The sequence below is a fragment of the Mytilus californianus genome, unplaced genomic scaffold, assembly GCF_021869535.1.
Source record: "Mytilus californianus isolate M0D057914Y unplaced genomic scaffold, xbMytCali1.0.p SCAF_2, whole genome shotgun sequence".
In the NCBI taxonomy this organism is placed as follows: Eukaryota; Metazoa; Mollusca; class Bivalvia; order Mytilida; family Mytilidae; genus Mytilus; species Mytilus californianus.
Window position 1 is genome coordinate 9,142,007 of NW_026262668.1, and position 17,735 is coordinate 9,159,741.

At 32.7% G+C, this 17,735-nt stretch overlaps 2 long non-coding RNA genes across 2 annotated transcripts in view; both read right to left on the reverse strand.

Annotated features, from left to right (window-relative positions):
- Positions 1-6,729: 6,729 nt before the first annotated feature.
- LOC127727915 (uncharacterized) lies at positions 6,730-8,833 on the reverse strand. Its single transcript, XR_007993899.1, has 2 exons — positions 8,205-8,833; positions 6,730-7,611 (listed from the first exon to the last, which is right to left on the reverse strand). It is a non-coding gene; the product is annotated as an uncharacterized LOC127727915 (long non-coding RNA).
- Positions 8,834-8,994: 161 nt separating this feature from the next.
- Positions 8,995-17,735, reverse strand: part of LOC127727900 (uncharacterized) — a 31,863-nt gene continuing 23,122 nt past the window's right edge. The window contains exon 3 of the long non-coding RNA XR_007993878.1: positions 8,995-15,771. This is a non-coding gene — a long non-coding RNA (uncharacterized LOC127727900). The remainder of the gene's footprint in view (positions 15,772-17,735) is intronic.

Below are 17,735 nucleotides of genomic sequence, written 5' to 3' on the forward strand. Positions count from 1 at the left end.
ACTAACTTGGTGTTTTTAAGATTACACCCTAGCTCTATTGTTATACTTCAAAGTTTCTATTTCTGAAACAAGTGTAAATTGAATAGATCTATTGTTACGAATAACAATGGATTTTGTCCACAGGATGTGACGAGCGGGATTTCTGGAAACCCCTGCTTCTACATCCCGAAAACACATTCCATTGTTATTCATAACAATAGAAATTGTTTTAATAGCATGAACAGAAGAGATTACTAATAGTGTTCACTTCAAGTTGTTTCAAGACATATTAAAAAAAAACATATTTCAGGAAATTCCAATAGCGAAAAAAATATTAAGCATCTATTTTGCATTACAAAAAAATTCATTTAATTACTCCTTTGCTTGAAGCTAAAATTTTGATCCCATATGGCAATGTCTTAAAGAACATACATGCAAAAAAAAAACTTTCTAATCAGAAACACCTATCCCTCAGTATGTTCGAATGTGAATGTTTGTTTAATGTTCAGAAGGAAGAGGGGCTTTTTTTGATAAAACTGTAGCATGTAAAATACATTTATTATTACCTTCATTAAACTGATACATGCAAGTTCTTAGGGTTATAAGTATTGCGTTTTCTTCAGTCTCTTCTGCCAAATCCAACGCCTGAATCAAAATGTCGTCCGTCTTATACCCCGTGCTTTGTTTATAAAAACGTTTGATGAAGCATTGTAATTAAGACTGACATCTGTAAACAATTTAGATAGGTGGAGTTAAACCTGTATACATTAAATTTAAAATTTGATTTCACGTTATTCTGGAGGTTAGAAACACTCAATTGTACATGTAAACATTGGATGACAAATATTATTCACATACACACATATATATATATACATACATATTTGTAGGACTATAAAGTGCGATGGGGACGCTAAAACGCGATGGTCACGCTAAAGTGCCATGGTCTACGCTAAAGTGCGATGGTTTGATACGCTAAAGTGCGATGGTCTGTGCTATTTTATGGAACACACTTAAGTCCGATGCTTCAATACGCTAAAGTGCGTTTTCCCGATAACAGTGGAAATCAACAAAAACGATAAAGCGGACTAAGGTAAAAGTGACGCTGTGTATGAAACACTTTGAAAATCATATTTTCCAGTAGTTCGGTAAAATAAATTAATAAATTAAAGTAATGTAAACTTTTTTGCTTGTTGAACGTACAGTGGCAAATATAACATGCATATACAGGACAATCATACGCATGACCATTTGGTCATTCATACTGAAATAATTTTAGTATTTCTACTATTTATGTTAAGTTTGCAAATTGTATTTTAACTAAAGAGGAAAAAGAGATTCTGGAGATGGCTCACTTGGACGTTGAGGAATTTAATTCGTCCAAATCTAATTTAGCAGCTCTTTCAATGTTTGTAATTCCATATTATGAACTTGCGTGAAATAAAGTCTACTTTTGTACTTTCTAATGAAATCATTCTTAGACTATAAAACATTTTTTTTACAATATGGTTCGTCATTCCTGTTAAAGATATGGATATACGTCAACTAGACAGTAACCTAACGACCAGAGGTAATGAGACAACTCTCCATCCTAGACCAAATGTCATTATTGTAAGCAACTATAGGTTACCGCATGCCTTTAACGCGGAGCATTGGCTTACAGCGCATAGTATTCTATAAAGACCAAAGGGCCACAAACGACCAGTGTAAAACCTGATTTATATACAAAACAATAAACGGAAAACAAATATGAAATACAGCAACAAACGACTTCCACTGAATTACAGATTCCTGGCTTGAGACAGGTTCATAAAGTATATATTAGCTACTGCAAGGTAATCATTAAACTTTTTAGACAACTATCGTACTTTAAATAAAAAAATAAGACAAATGTCCACCCAAGAACAATTGTCATTGATATATGCATCTAATAAGTGTACAGCCATTACGTGGAGCCTTGGTCCACGCCGCATAGCAAGCTATATAGGGCCAAACAATAACCAGTGTAAAACAAATCAAAAGAGAAAGACAACGGCTTGATTTATAAACATAATAATAAACGAAAAACTTCACTAATAGGAACACAGCAACAAACGAAACCATTGCCTAAACCCCATTCCCGTTACATCATCGCACTTTAGCGTGCTATACAATCGCAATTTAGCGTGTTATACTATCGCACCTTAGCGCGTAATACCATCGCACTTTAGAGTTTGACACCATTGCACTTTAGCGTATACCATCGCACTTTAGCGTGACCATCGCACTTTAGAGTACCATCGCACTTTAGAGTCCTACATATTTAATAAGCTGAATTTTATAACTGTTACAGTACATAAATCATTATTCTAATTATTTGTTATCAATTCACCGGCAAGTTATGAACTTTATTGTGCTTTGTATTATTACCAATAATAAATGTACCAAGTATGATATTTGTACCAAGTATGATATTTGTACCAAGTATGATATTTGTACCAAGTTTGATATTTTAGATAAATAATTGTTTGTGAACTAATTTTGAGAAGTAAATAATTTTGGTCTTTTGAATAAAAAATTCCTACACAAATTTGTATTTAATGAATGGCTATTATTTATTTTGAATTTATTGAACCATAAAATTAATTTTTGACTCTTCACATTTAACATAATCCGCGTTCAATAAATTCAAAATAAATAATAACCATTCATTATAAATAAATTTCTATCAAAAATAAGGCTCAAAGAGCTTTTTATTTTATTTATATTTACAATAACAACGTACACACATGTTGGCGTATGAATACACATCGTCAGAGTGGGCGTGTCGCCATAAAAATTGACAACATTGAAAATAAAGGTAATACTTTTAACCAATCAGAAGACAGTAAATACACCAAATTTATTTATTTAGTATTGTATTGCAGTGTCGTACAATAATAACGTTCTAAGGCGTATTTATGCTGAACTTTGCATTTAAGGTGGATCATAAATGGTATATATTTCCTTAGATAGATTTTTCTGATATTTTGTCAGAATGTAGATTTTTCCATGCTTTTTTCAAAAATATAATAAAAAGTATGGTCATCGTGCTATTTTTAAAGCTAAAAGTAGTGCAGAATAGCCCAAATTTACATAGATTGTTCATGAAAAACACTTTTTTTGTGAATAAAAAGAAACTATGAGATAGAATTTTGAAATAAAATGAGAAGATAGGTTTTAAAATATGCTTTAAGAAAATAAAAAGAAAAAATGGTGTCACCGACCTTGTTTTCTTGCTACAAGTAAAATTTAGAGATTACTCTATCAATCCTTTAAAAATCAAAGCGCGAAAGCGCTGTAAAGGCAGTTAATTACAGGTTGTGTGTATTTTTAGTCCAGTTATATCATTATCTTGCATAGAACAGTGTACTTATCAGAGGTGGCTTCCAGTATTTAAGATTTAGAGTTCTCTAATGATATTGAACAAGTTTCATGAATGTCATATGCATATTTGGAGCATTATATGAAGGTGATTGTTCCAACTTGTTTATGAACTAGTGCATTATGTCCAGTGTGTACCTTCTTTATCTATGTTTATAGTCAAATACTGTTTAAAATAGTTGGACATTTTCTTTTTAGGAATAAATACCAGTTATCAACTGTATTTTATTCAACTTTGCAAATGTGGTTTGTTACTAGTAAGCATGGATGATAGTTGTTTAATTGGCAATCATACCACATCTCCTTATTTGTATTATGATCTATATTCAACGACCGCAGGTACCAAAAACATTTATGTAACTAAACTATGATGGGAAACCTTTGACTTCTTTCTTTTATATAAACTTTGGATTTGGTAGCATAGAACTATGTAGAAGACTCCTGTTGAACTTGTGCATAGACGATGTTGTCTATCATTTTATATATGTATGATGGTATTAACCTGCTATCCTTCGATTCAACAGCTTTAAGAATATGGTCAGGTGAACACTTAAAATAAAATTGAGAATGGAAATGGGGAATGTGTCAAAGAGACAACAACCCGACCAAAGAGCAGACAACAGCCGAAGGTCACCAATGGGTCTTCAATGCAGCGAGAAACTCCTGCACCCGGAGGCGTCCTTCAGCTGGCCCCTAAACAAATATGTATACTAGTTCAGTGATAATGGACGCCATACTTTATTCCAAATTATACACAAGAAACTAAAATTAAAAATGATACAAGACTAACAAAGGCTAGAGGCTCCTGACTTGGGACAGGCTCAAAAATGCGGCGGGGTTAAACATGTTTATGAGATCTCAACCCTCCCCCTATACCTCTAGCCAATGTAGAAAAGTAAACGCACAACAATACGCACATTAAAATTCAGTTCAAGAGAAGTCCGAGTCTGATGTCAGAAGATGTAACCAAAGAAAATAAACAAAATGACAATAATACATAAATAACAACAGACTACTAGCAGTTAACTGACATGCCAGCTCCAGACTTCAATTAAACTGATTGAAAGATTATGTCTTCATCATATGAATATCAGGCACAATCCTTCCCGTTAGGGGTTTAGTGTCATACCATCATAACATATATGAGAAGAACATAACCCGTGTCATGCCAACAACTGGTTTTTAAATAAAAGTGTTTAGTGCCGATGCAAAGACCCTATAAGTGAATCAATATTAACGCCAAAATATGCAATCTTTAATGACCTGACAACAGTATTGTAACTATATCCCTTCTTAATAAGTCTATTTAAAGGTTTTGTTAGCTTCAGAGGTGAATACTGACAATTTTGTGCTTTATAAAGAATATTTCCATAAAAAATTGGATGTGAAATACCTAAACGTATAAGAAGTCTGCATGTTGAGCTATATTTACGAATGATGTCCTTATACCGATGATAAAATGTAGTAAATGTTTTGACTAGTTTGTGATATCGAAAACCCTGGTGTAATAATTTTTCAGTAATACATAAATTTCTCTCGTTAAAATCTAAAACATTGTTACATACACGAGCGAATCGTACAAGTTTAGATATATAAACACCGTAAGATGGTGACAAGGGAACCTCACCATCTAAAAATGGATAATTAACGATAGGAAATGAAAAATCATCTCTTTTATCATATATTTTAGTATTAAGCTTTCCGTTAATGATATAGATATCAAGATCGAGGAAAGGGCAGTGGTCATTGTTAGTATTAGCTTTATTTAAAGTAAGTTCAACAGGATAAATTTCTTTAGTATACATACTGAAGTCGTCATTATTGAGAGCCAAAATATCATCCAAATATCTAAAAGTATTATTAAATTTGTGTATCAGATGTTGTTTCGATGGGTCTTTGCTGATTTTTGTCATAAATTGTAACTCATAGCAATACAAAAAAAGGTCCGCAATAAGTGGTGCACAGTTAGTTCCCATTGGAATTCCGATAACCTGACGATATACGGAATCTCCAAAGCGAACAAAAATGTTATCTAGTAAAAATTCAAGGGCATATATAGTATCAAAGCATGTCCAATTGACATAGTTTTTTTGTTTATTGCTACTAAAAAATGACCTAAAAGAGTTTGAACATATATATTCACATTCTGACTTTTTAAATGCCCATTTAATTAGGTGTGTGAATTTTTTCTTAATGAGAATGTGAGGCAATGTGGTATATAGGGTAGAAAAATCAAAACTTTGAACAGATTCAAAATCACAAATATATGCATGTAATTTATCAAGTACTTCCAACGAGTTCTTGACACTCCAAAAGTAATTAATTCCACTATTTTCGAAGGCCTTATTTGAACAATTTATTATCAGGTTTTTGATTGTACCAAGTGTACTGGTAAGAAGAATAGACAATTTAGTAGTGGAACAACGGCTTGAAGACGAAATGAATCTATATTTGTAAGGTGTTTTGTGTAGCTTCGGAAGCCAATACATAGTTGGGACTTTCATTGTATTTGGTTCTGCATGTAAAGCGGTAGCTAAAAGTTTATGTTTGTTACAGATGTCGTTTTCTGAAAATGGAGTCAGTTGGAATGTTGGTGAATTGGTGATTTCTTTTTTCAGAACCTCAATGTAAAATTTACGTCAAACAATAATAATATTATTAGCAGCTTTATCGGCCGGGACAAAAACAAATTCCTTGGCTAGTTCTTTTAGTTTATGTTTGATACGAGAAATAGGACTATTCTTTATTATTGATTATATAAGAATATTCAATGACTTAGCTTCCATACTATGAAAAGTAGTTCATAATGCTTGCTTAGTCACTGTATTGTGTGTATTGCAAGAACATCAAGTAACATTATGTTAAATGTACATTGCAACATGTCAACTCTTTCGATGACAATACTTTTTCTATAAACTATATGTAACTCCAAGCAAAATTATTTCCAAGTATAAAGTAATTTATGAATGAAAAAAGGAGTTCTTAACTAAGAAAAAAATGACATCTTGAAGACTCGTTGTTTGGACACTGTCATAATAGTTGTCTAAATATATATATATAGCATTTTAACCACCTCTCCAAATTTGTAAGACAATAGAAGAAAATAATTCAACCCAAAAACAAAAGTTGTAAGATCTCTGAAATTCTCTACATGGTATGAGTTTTTCTCATTGTTGGAGATTGTACGGTTACAGTAACACCTGTAACTGCTTAAACCCATTTCTTATGCACTTTGGTTTGATAAACTCACTGAATATCATACCACTGTGGGCACATCTCCTTATTTTTATATGCATAACAATTTACATGTACATGTAATTGTAAATATATATATCAGAACAAAATTCATTGCGTCACTTTCATTTATGCATCCTTTGGCACAATACAAGTTCTAAAATTACACAACATAATTGAAACAACTAAATGTTATTTCAGATGAAAGTTTTGTTTCAGTTCCATTCAAAGGATTTGTTAGAATTTTGTACATGTTGTATGTTTTGCCAAGTCCAATAATTGGCTCTACATGCACCTGTTTATTGGAGACTTTTCTATCCCGTATAAGAGTTTTCGAACTAATTCTGTTTCTCCTTTTGAAAAAAGTTGGAATATTGACGGCAACATCCATTTTAGCAAACAAATCTTGCACATTAAAACCTTTATCTGCCATCACACTGTCACCTGGATCACATAATTGAACTATTCTACATCGTTCAACTATTCTAATATGCATTAGAGACATAGTTGACTAAACCACCAGGTGTCGAACATACAAGTATTTTCAGTATTTCTGTTTTAATATGATGAAAAGGTTGCCTGTTGAGCTCTAGGAGCTTAACCGAGCTTTAGGTTTTTTCACGGGACATTCTGTGCTGTCAATAATAATCCTAGTTGTAGGAAACATTTATTTGAAGTCAGATGGCGAAAAATATCTGACAAACCACTAGATGGCCAAGTGTTAGCTATAGCATCTCGCCACTGTTTAGACATAAAAACAATCCATGTACATACACAATATTCTTAACACTAGATTCAGATATTGTTTTACAGTTTAGTTCTTTTGGATTCACGGGAAACTGCCCTGATTTTTCTTTTTGCGGACGATTCAGTCTCTTCCTCATTTTGCTTGGTCCAGAAAAATAGGCTGTAGGCAGTAGGGACTATGTACAAAATGTAAAGCAGTTCCAAATTTTAAATGGCAGTAGACAAGTCTCTGTATGGTGGGTTTGCCCCCTGAAAAAGGTTATAAAACATTAGTTTTTTGAAAATTAAATGAACTTCCATTAGCAATGTATACTTTGTACTACCAGGCAAAATATTAACTAGATTTATTCATTACATTAGTGTGGATTAAACTATGTATGCCTGATTCAATGCATGTTATGTAAATCCAAAGCCTAAAAGGACAAACAATGAGAGACTTATGCAACACACGTACCTAAATAACTATAATATAGATGAGAGCATGCCATTGTTTTGTTCCTGTTAACAGTGTCATTGATATTTTTCAAGCAAACCTATGAGGCATACATTGTAGCTTATGCATTCCTGTCATTACTACATTTGCATGATTACTGCTAAAATAATTCTCAGTATGATATACCTCTTGTAAGAAATCATTATAATTGTATCATTCATCAAAAAATCTCAAACAGATCACATTGAATCGTAATCAAAAAAATTATGACGTCTTGAATACCCCCCCCCCCCCCCCCCCCCTCCTTTCTATTCTAAAACGATAATTGCGGTTGTAAACAGACTTTGGTTTATTCGCATGGCGATTATATATATAACTGTATATATTTCAAAAAGAAAATAAAGTTTACCATGAATAGTTTCCTGCACGTAGTCGTTTTCAGTCAAATGTACCTTGCAAACAACAGCTGATTGATATGGACTATCGTGTTCTCGTCCAATCTGCGTATGGGCCATGGCGTTGATCCAACTTTTCCTTCTTTTTAAGTCATTTGGATATGCATGTCCTCCTCTTAAATGACATCCATGTACACAATAACAAGAACTAGGCATCATTAATTAAAAATGTCATTGTAAATTTGTCCGGTGCAGAAACCGGAAGTTAAGAAACATCCACGGCGCCACCTATTCAGGAACGATAATTTGCCACTTTTTGTAACTGATATCGAAATAACAATAACGTCATACGGCTTCACGTGCATAAATAGAAATGCGCTTTAAATTGTATAATATGCATTATAATTCATGTTCAGTCGACCTTTAATTGTTATATCAACGACTCACTGAAATGATTTAAAAACATCTAGATTGCAGATAACAGTCGAATTAACCCGACCTCTTTCCACACGGAATTCAAATAATTCTAGTTTGTCAATCGGTTGACTGCTAATAATGCAAAATACAAATATATCAAAAGTTTTTAAAACTAACAAAACAAAATGATCGTTTCTTTATTTCCCAATGTAAATGAAATAAAACAAAAAACATTTTATATCACAAAAGGAAGAGGAGAGAATTCAACATTTTCGGATCTACTTAAGGCCAATTGACCCCCTACGTAGATTTGTCGGATATCGCGGAAGGAAATATTAACCCGGCAACCAGAAAGGCATTAAAGCACTGCCTTTTAAAAAACACCAATTGAGTTATCTCCCCTTAAATGGCTAAGTTGACAATTTGATTAGAACAAACACAAATATTTGGTATTTGGTGAATAAGTCCAAATGATGCAATAAATCACTTATTTGTCTAATCCAATAAAAGTCTAACACATTAATTACAAATCTGTCTCAAAATTTGCAGATTTAAGCAAAGAACTAGAACTATTGTGAACTGCTATTTCACAATCCAAGATGGCGGTATATAGTTAATCTACCCATCTTTACGTTTTTGGCAATGTATAGATATCTCATGAAACCACCAAAAGTGAGATGCCTAAAATATAGCTTGACAAGTTTTAGGAAATAACGGCTTTAATCTTGGCCGTATGCAAACTATCTGATTTCTTTCTTTGGTCAGTATACCTAAAATAATACATTTGTATTGATAATTATAATAACCTATCATAAGGAAGCTACACCAAACAATACAACAGGACCTGGATGGGGGTCCTTTATTTCTGTATTCTTTAATTTTTATACCATTTTTCTCTATTCTTTATTTATTTGCCCAGTAATGTTATGTAATGTTATAAAATACAGCTTATCAAATGTGTGAAAAATATTTGTCCTGTAATGTTTACATGTACAATTGGGTGTTCCTAACCTCCAGGATAACATCTAACTAAATTTAAGTATAATGTGTACAGGTTCAACTCCGCTTATTTATATCGTTTGCAGAAGTCAATCTTAATTATATGCTTGGGCAAACGTTTACACAAATAAAGCAAGCAAGCTTACCAAAGTCTTACTCTACAAGCATTAGGAAATAAGCTCCAATAACATTAATTCTTGATACATATGTACATAACTGTATTGGTCCAAATTAAAAACAAGTTGCTTTCTTTAATAAAAGAAAAGCAATACGTGAACCTAAGACCGCTGACTGGTCACCAAAAGATTGTTGCTGAATGTTTGTTTGCTTTTAAATTGAAATAATTGACCGTGAATAGAAGGAGATAATGATGAAGTTAAACTACCTTTATTAAAAATATGTAATAGTGTGTACATTCTTGCACAAGTCAGTTGAAAGCAAATGTTGGATCATAGGTGTGAATAGAAAAGTGTATATACAGCTACTATTTGAATATACATTTTAAAGCTCGACTATTTCATGTATTACATCATTTTTTTTATAATCCTATTGAAAATCCCAGATTCTACAAACCGGATGTATAATGCAAATTGCACAAACCAATCGCAATATAAATTTAAGCACTCAGTTTGCTTTATAATCTGGATGCATTTATTTTATCTATCACATCTTTATATTTTGTTTCCTGCATGGATGCCTTCATATTCTCAACTCGTTATTGAAGATGTCTGTACTCATGGTAGATGTTGTACAGATAAATTTAAAGTTCATTTTCCATGTGAAATGAAACCCTGTGGCATGCAACTTATAAGAAGGTTTCGTATATTTTTCTTGAGAGTAACACACCAGCTTCATTTGGACCTCTTATGTAGAGACTTATTTTGGTCTCATAAAACATCTCAAATTTTAAGGATTTCCTGATTTTACTTAAAGCAATCCAAATATTTTACAGAGAAACTTGGTTTTGAAGAATATCTTATTTTCAGAAGTTTTATGAATACCTGAACATACTCTCAAAAGAACCAATTTATATAAAAAGACATGTAGATATAAAAAAAAAATACCAGGATTAACATGTTGTACGCCAGACGCGAGTTAGGTCTACAAAGAATCATCAGTGACGCTCGAATAAAAATAGTTAAAAAGGCTAAATAAAGTACGAAGTTAGGTAATCTATTCCTTGGGTAGAAAATCCATGGCATTTTGAAAATGTCAAAGTTTATAAAAGGACAGTGACTCAAAAAAGAAAACAAAAGAGAAACAGCTAGAGGTCAGAATACCATAAGCAATGATGACCGTGCTTGAAAGTCACATGGCAAGCTCTTATTACCGTGTCCAGAATTAAGATAAGAAAAGCGAAAATTCGCATTCGCGAGTGAAATTAATATTTATGCATGAACGTGGTATTTTTGCGCAAGAAATAGTAAATAGAAAGCATGCGCACTGATACTCTGGATAAAAATACGCATTTGCGTCATCACATATATTAATCTAATAGTTGAATTCGGATGTCAAACTACCTACCTCAAGTGTTTTTACTCCGGATTCATTGACATTTTATCCGGATTTTTTGTGAACGCAAACCGAGTGTGTGCGTGTGAACAGGGTGATGTATAATGTGTATGAATCAAGACGTGTAGGATAGCTGACCAACACAATGAATACAATTTTCAAAATCGTACCATAGTACAAATATTAAGATGCTATAAGGTTGAACTAATAAAAGAAAAAAAATGAAAAAAAAAAATTAACATTATGATAGTAATTAAATTTTGTTATGATTATTGTAAAATATTAATTACGTTTTTTGTGAGATGCAAGGATTTAAAATCCTTGTGAATTGAAACCACGCAAGTTTTTTTTTCATTCACGACCTTTTAAAATTTAGATATTTAGCTAACTCTGGTACGCATCCCTGCTCATTGGTGCTCATACGTTACATATAATTTTCATAAATGTAATGACTGACTCAACCTGTGAGACGTAGTGCACGTATACATCACAATTTTGATTATATTCTATAACTATTAGGAATAAATTCAGTCTCAGTTTTACCTTAACAATGAATATTCTCTTAGTCTGGTAGTATCTATTAATGAAATTAGATATTTTTTTACAGAAAAATCCTTTTGTTTGATTATCTTTCTGCTTTCCGACCACTGTGTTTCCTACCTTAGATGAATATTTTTAACAGAAATATCGTTTTCTTAATTTTCTTCATTCTTTCCGACATTTTCTCATACTATGATTGAAATACTAAATATCAAATGATAAACGTTCAGAAATAATCAGTTTATTCTGGGTCATTGTATATCAATAAACTACTCCCAGGTTTATTAAATACAACACACACAACGCGTAGAGGGACCGTCTAAAGCTTGAATTATATAATTGCGTCCTTATTTTCGCGGGAAAACGCACTTTATCGTGTTTCATTGAATAGCACATAGCATCGCACTTTAGCATACCAAACAATCGCACTTTAGCGTAACTATCACGTTTTGGGGTCCCCATCTCACTTAAGAGTCCTACATATTTACTAGAGGTACACCTACTAAAAGCTGATTTATAAGGTGTTTGTGTTATTTATGATACCGATATATTATATAGCGTGGACCAATGGCGCTTTGGGCATGGAAACCGCCCTCCCCTTCTTTCTTTCTATTTTTGTGTGTTTTATTTTATGGGGGTAAATATGGAAATATTATACAATTACTGACTTTTGATGAGGTAAATGCGTGGTTTTATTGACTTTTGAAAAACTGATATTCACTGAGGCCGTTGGCCTCAGATGGTGAATATTAGTTTTTTTCAAAAGTCAATTAAACCACATATTTACTGAAACAAAAGACAGTAATTGTCTTATTCCGTAATCCGAGAGAGAGAAAGTATGGAATGACAATTATTTTCAAAATCCAATTGTACATCAAACAATTGACCATAATTTGTACACGTTAAAGCACGCGACATTTTGCGCGGTTAATATACTTTTTCCTCAGGTGAATATGATGTTTTATTAAAAATCCATTACATATATAAAAAAAAACTTCTAAAGTGATATTAATTGATATGGAATAATCTTTAATATTTTAATTTATGTTCACGCATTTAATGTGTTCTTGCATCTATCCATACGATATCACAACATCAGTAGTTCATACATTATGTCCCTCTATTCTTATTTTCCACGTGGAAAATTAACACAGAATACATATACATAATATAGAAAAAGGATGGAATCCATGTCCCAAGCTTCTATGGTACGGAAACTGTGATTATAACTTGACATTTCAAAATGTTTAGGTTTCAACTGAGTGGATTTCTATTACGTCACTTTCTAATAAACTGGTCAAATCAACAGTTTTCAAATTTTGAATTCCTTCACGTTACAGTGGCGTAGGAGTGGATTGAAAAGTGGCGAGGGAAATTCCGAACGTGATAAGCAAAAAATAAATAAAGATACAAAACATGCCCCTACCCCCACCGGCTCATACGACAGTGACAGTCATGTAATATTTGCGTCCAACAGACAACTGATATCTTTCAAATGTAAATGCTATGCACAGCGATTTTTCTGAGTTTTGACAAGATAAATCCAGTCTGACTACTAATAGCGATATTCCGCTTTAAAATGTGAGAATCAAGTATTAGTAAATATCCTGTTGTCGTTCATGGTTATTTCTTTTTTAAATCAACTAGGTTTTAACGAATTCATACTTAAATATTTCCATAATACATAAAAACATGTTCTTTTGTGCACTATTCCATAGGAAAGTACATATTCTATTTGTGGGATTATATACAATTTACAGAATAAAAAGTCCTTGAAAAGCAATATAAAATGCTCACTATCAGTTTCAATGACGCCCTTCCTACAATAAATCTTTTATATCGATACAATTTTTTAGACTCGATTTACCTAATCCAATTTTAAGTGGTTTATCCGCAGTCATATAAATTATTAACTAATTTTGCTTGCGGTCAACAATGCACACAAAATAGTTCACGTGATAATATGAAAAATGATGAGACGTGGTATGATTTCCAATGAGACAACTATGTTAACATCTTCTGTACTGGTACCCAACGATAAGGAAAACCCATACCATATACACCATATACCCCTATTACCGGCTTTTAGTACGGCAGATACTAGAAAATCTGTGTTCCCGATTGCTGTTAAACAATAGTGTTTGCAATTGTGTACATCAGACACATATTTGATTTTTCTTCGGGACTGATATGACTTATCCCAAACCTTTCTAAAATTGTCCGCGTATAATTTTGTTAAATTAGAAATAAATTTATTGTGCAGTTTTACTGCTATATTTATTGATGACTTTTCAATTCATTTAGGGAACGACCATCTAATTCTGAAAGGGGGGGGGAACATTTTTTCTGATTCCCAACGTTAAAGAAAAATAATATTTTGATCAGGGAGAAGAAAACAAAAAATCAGATTGAAAGTTTTTTCCATTAAATCTTAATGTTAAGTTCTTAAAACATTTTTCAAATTGCATGTCGAAAAAATAAATAATTTGATGCTTGTGTAGTAAAGAAAAGAAAGAAAAAAACATACTCAAGTTAGATGGTCGTTTCCTTATTGATTTAAACATTGACGTGACTTTATTTTCATTACAAGCCATTTGAAAAAAAGCCAAACTATCATTCCTACTCATTCGCACAAATACACACATACATACGTTCATTTGCTAACATTCATTTTATGACATTATGTTTAATGTTGTTAATGACTTCGAATTATAAAAAAGAAAAATACATTAGCTTCTCTATGGTAAGTGTAACAACGGTTATCTCTAGCTACCTAAAAGAAAACTCCGTAACAAGAATATCAATTAAAATCATAATACCATAAATAGTTAAAATACAGACAAAAACAATATTAAGCACCAAGAACGGCACGGCCTTCTTTGACGTAAGGGTTCCATTAAAATCATTTAACATAGTCAAAAAGTCACACGTGTTTGGCATACTCCAACGAAATATTGTCCTGAAACTGCTTTGCTTTCAATCATCGTTTATCACAGGCAATTTCGCCCAATGAGATTGTCCATTTGACGCTATCAATCAAATTATTTTTCCTTTAAAAGTTTTTTTTTATTCAAAATAGATGCTTAATAATTTTTTCGCTATTGGAATTTCCTAAAATATTTTTTTGATATCTTGAAACAACTTGTAGTGAACACTATTAATAATTTCTTATGTTCATGCTTTTTAAAAAAAAATCAATTTCTATTGTAATGAATAACAATGGACTGTGTTTTCAGGATGTAGAAGCAGGGGTTTCCAGAAACCCCGCTCGTCACACCCTGTGGTCAAAATCCATTGTTATTCGTAACAATAGATCTATTAAATTTACACTTGTTTCAGAAATAGAAACTATGAAGTATAACAATAGAACTGGAGTGTAATTGTTAAAGCACAGTTACTTAACGTTTAAATCATTTCATGCAGCAAAGGTTCTTCAAATTGCTAACGAAACTTTTTTCCTAAAAGTTTTGCTGAATTATTTCCTCATTTAAGCAGCTATGCATAGTACTGACTCAAATAGGTCTCATTTTTTAACTTCAGAAAATCAACTCGTTTATAAACATTTGTATTTTGCTGTAACCACCATAGCGATGTAGACTTTCTTAATAGTTTTGATAGCTCCTCGTCTCTGACAAACCCATTATTCTTCATCAAATTAATCACATAACTAAGTGGTTTATTATTAATATGACTCATTCCTCCCTGTCCCGGTACAGCCCAACTCAATATTATACCCTCCCGAGCATGTCTGAATATGTTATCTAAATAAACACTCTCATACTGTTGCGGTATATGTTCAGCTACTTCTAGAGACAAAATCCAGTCATAAAGAGGTATTCCGTATTGTGCAATGGTTAAATCCATATATTGAACTCTCCCTTCACTTGTTTCCTCACAAAATGGCGCTCCGTCATATGCGTCATAATATCTGACCTGTCCTAATTTGAGGATTTCACGCTTGTAAACACCAGGTCCATCACCAAAGCTCCCTACATTTTTGCCTTCAAGGAATCGTGATAAAGCCTTTACAAGTTTAAAATCAGTTTTATGTTCTCCAGTTGTTTCCATACTTAAATGCTTGCACCAGCCACCCCTTCTGTTAACTTGTTGTCTCTAAAAAAAAATCCCAAATTACACTATGTTAAGATTTAGGGAGCTACCATTTGATTTTTATTGGGGGGTGGGGGGTGGGGGGGTGGGGGGGGGGGGGGGGGGGGGCTAGGATGAAAAATTTAGTCCTGCATTTTTTTTTAGTTGTAATCTCTGTCCTGCCTATTTATTTTTTTCTCTATTCGGTCCTGCCTTTTTTTTAATAGTTTATCCTGACTTTTTTACATAAATTGCCATCCTGCCTTTTTTTTTTGCAAAGTTGCTCATCCTGCCCTTTTTTTTTAATTTCATCCTAGCCCCCCATAAAAATCAAATGGTAGCTCCCTTAGACCAAGTAAAGCTTGCGGTTGAGCAAGTCTCAAAGTGACAACAAAAATGGAACATGATAAGTCTAATCAGATTTGATCATTAAGTAACTGCAGAGTATTTGCAGAAAATGAAATGGCGTTTATTCTATACTTATAACTCGGTGTAAAATTTCTTTAAATCAGAAGAAAAGTGTACGTATGCAAATTAAAAATACATTATCGCAAAGTACGGATAAAGCTGGTCTGTTACACAGAAAAAAATACACAGGTATGCTCCCGAATGAGAACCCCTGCACTCGTGCCTGCTGTACTTCTGAGTTCAGAAAGTTGATCATTGGCCAGATTAAACCAGACTGGTACTTTCTACTTCTACGAAATGCAGGAAGCTTTTAGGAGAAAGAAGTAAGCCTGGTATGCCAGAAAAAGTGTGCTGAAAGAGTGACATAGATATAGGAAGATGTGGTACGAGTGCCAATGAGACAACTCTCCATCCAAGCTACAATTTATAAAAGTAAACCATTATAGGTCAAGGTACGGCCTTCAACACGGAGCATTGGCTCACACCGAACAGCAATCTATAAAGGGCCCCAAAAAATTACTAGTGTAAAACCATTCAAACGGAAAAACCAACGGTCTAATCTATATAAAAACGAGAAACGAGAAACACATATGAACTACATAAACAGACGACAACTACTGTAATCAGATTCCTGACTTAGGACAGGTGCAAACATTTGCAGCGGGATTAAACGTTTTAATGGTACCCAACCTTCTCCCATTTCTGAAACAATAGTATAACATCACAACATAGAAAACACACTATAAAATATCAATTTGAAGGCTTAACTCAATCAAAAAACGTAAATTAACACACAATGAACGAATAAATTTGACCTGTGACACCTGAATGCAAATACACAGTTAATAAAAAATTACAAGGTATAAATAATTAAAGTCAAAAGTAAATAAACAGGTTTAAACAAAGTTAAAGTATGATATCACTGTGAAATGTCAAACAATTTTTAGAAAATCATCACTTTTGCAGAAACCTGCGTCATATTATACACAGGTAAATGAAAATAATTTTGTTGCTAAGTATACTTCTTCTTCTGTGTGTATAAATTCTTCCGTTTAGGAATACCAAGACATTTCTTTAATATCAATAAAACTAATCTAACACTTGGTACATATGGGGTGAACATGGTGAAAATCAACAATAAAACTATACGATTAGTGCTAGATAAAACTTCCTGTATAGGCCCAAGAACAGCATCTAAGGAAAAATGAAATAATTTTGATGCATGTTTTCTTGCTTTGTATGCTTGGAGGTGAAAATCAGATTTCGTGTTTCGGTCTGTAACAATGATAATAAACACGCTACTGTTTCGAAAAAGTATGAGATATATGCTGAATGACATTGAGCATCTATTAATCGTTCAATCAATTCTAAGTGAGAGTAATGTAAAGTCTTCCTTTTGAATTAGCACTGAAATATATGTAGGGGGTTCAAAAGGAAGTCTTTTCTACATCTTTAACTAACGAACTGGAAATAAAATTCGATGTGACCAGTTTTTTTCATTTTCACGAGACAAATACATTTCGATTCAGGGCTTGTTAAATAAATTTCAAAGGAAATAGAATGAGAAAGTGACAAACTAA